The 2,210-nt window shown below is 47.1% G+C and overlaps 2 protein-coding genes across 2 annotated transcripts in view; one reads left to right on the forward strand and one right to left on the reverse strand.

Moving 5' to 3' along the window:
• The window catches only part of NT5E (5'-nucleotidase ecto), an 82,417-nt gene that overhangs the window by 69,148 nt on the left and 11,059 nt on the right, over positions 1 to 2,210 (forward strand). The window lies entirely within an intron of this gene.
• SNX14 (sorting nexin 14) overlaps positions 1 to 2,210 on the reverse strand; it is a 90,565-nt gene that overhangs the window by 1,077 nt on the left and 87,278 nt on the right. The gene's annotated exons all lie outside the window — the stretch shown is intronic.

Here is a 2,210-nt window from a genome sequence, read left to right on the forward strand (position 1 = left end):
CCCACCCCCTTCCCTTTCAGAGTAGACTGAAACTTTCCTGGCTGCCACGGTGGGCAGTAACCCACATGCCAGGGCTGTGATCCTGACTGCTTATCTGAATGTGCACACCTCTCCCTACACCACCACCTCCGCTGCACTAGCCTGGAGCCCATATCCTGTGGCTCTGTGGCCCTACCCTCTACCCCGCATTTGGTGTGGGGGTTAGCCCTGGCTTTCTGACACCTATGCTCCCAAGATGATGACAGTAGCTCTGATTGTGCAGACACTTACACAAATGCTTAACTTCTGCTTATGGCAGGAGTTTCTCTTGGTCGTACAGAACCAGAAGCCAAGCTAAAGATGAAATACAAAGATGTGTTTGCAAGATTCACCCAAATAATAGTCTCAGAGAGCTGCTTTTGGAGCCAATTTCTGGGTGTGCTTTACAGGAGGTGTAACAGCAAAGGAGCAGAGGCAAGGCTGTCTGGGGAGCCAGTGCTGTCTCTTGTGTAAATTAAAAACACCTGGGAGACTGCTTTGATTATGACAGCCTGGCCAGCTTTGCTTATATTTTGCTGCCTGGCAGTCTTGGAACTACAGGAGCTTTTTCTTCCAACCCCTACTATGTTCTATATTCTGTAAGCCAGTAGGAGAAGCAACATAGGCCAAAATTAGCAACACTGCCTTGTGATTTTGTGAAGGCTGTGTAAATAGGAGATAACATTTGGGCAGGCTCCATAAACAGAGAACGCTGAGAAGCCTCCAATTTAAGTTTCCTGTTAAAAGTCCCTCAGCATCTCCATCTTGACCCAAACCACTCACATATTTCATCACTGAAATACACTATGGGCATGTCTATACATCATGCTAGGGTGATGTAGGAAAGCACTACATTGCCATACAGTGCACTATGATGATATAGTGATCACACGTGCCTACACGTGACTGGCAGTTAAATCACTATAGTGGCATACTCCCCCAGTATAGCAAACTGCTAGGGCAACATAGTGGCAAAATCTAACCATGCATGGCACAGTACAGTGGTTACTACACGGTGCTTTAGTACTTCCAAAAGTAGTGAGTCCGTGGGGCACTGCATGTAGCGTGTGCCCTGTGCTCGCTCCTGTACTTGGTGCAGCATGTGAGGCCATTACCTCCCGCATGCCACATACAGTGCAAGCTCCAGTGCAGGGCCAGTGTGTGCAGGCTAGACTCCACACCATGGGCTCTGCATGTAGCATAGGATCTGCAGACTCGCCTAGTAACCACATCCAGCTCACCAGGCCAGATGAGTTTAAACACAACAGGGGTATGTATATATGGCAAATTAGGATTGTATCACTACATGAAATTGGGTCAGGTAAAGACTTAAAAGAGCTTATGGCCAAACTATGTCCTTGGCATGAGGCTGGTGCAGCTGCACTCATGCTGGTGCCCATGTGAGTACTAGTCTTGCCTGGTCCTCAGTCTGTTCAGCACAGGTGGATAAGGTGTTCTTCCCTTCTCGTGTTAAATGGTTACATGATGTGGCTGTGGCTGCGGCTGCTGTGTTTTGTCACATAATAAGGGACTGTGGAAAGCGTGGAGCTCTAATAACTTTCAGATCTCAGCCTCAGCATCCTCTGACCTGCTGGATTGGAGGAGTGAGGACTAAGCTATGCATATGACCAGAGTGCATGAACTACTGGAAAACTCCTAAGCCTTTGTTCTCCACACCTTCTCTGCAAGCAAGCAACAAAAATGAAACACTGACTGAACTTCACAAGTACCAGTTGCTTTTCTAGTGACTTTTTCTATTCTTATTGTAAACTTTCAGCTTGTTGACCATGAGCATACCCCAGCCTACCTAGGAGATGCATTAAACTGTTCCCTTACCTATAAACATCATATCCGGAAGGCCAGCAGTAAAGTCTCAGCACAGGTAGCTGCTTTGAGATGTTTAGCCAGGATGACACGAGGTGCTAACTTCAAAGTGCTCAGGACCACTGCACTTGTAATGATATATGACCCAGCAGAATATTTTGCTTCTGTATGGTCCAGAAGTTGTCACACTAAAAAGCTCAGTGCTATACTTAATGTGCAGAGACTCAAAAGGTTGCACAATTTATACTTGCACAGATATACTCCCCATATCACTTGGTCTAATGCCCAAGAGTACAAGATTTCACAGACATCATCAGGGCTGGAAGGGACCTCGGGAGATCATCGAGTCCAGCCCCCTGCCCAAAGGG

This window comes from Crocodylus porosus, unplaced genomic scaffold (assembly GCF_001723895.1).
Source record: "Crocodylus porosus isolate Cpor-Errol unplaced genomic scaffold, CroPor_comp1, whole genome shotgun sequence".
Classification (NCBI taxonomy): Eukaryota; Metazoa; Chordata; order Crocodylia; family Crocodylidae; genus Crocodylus; species Crocodylus porosus.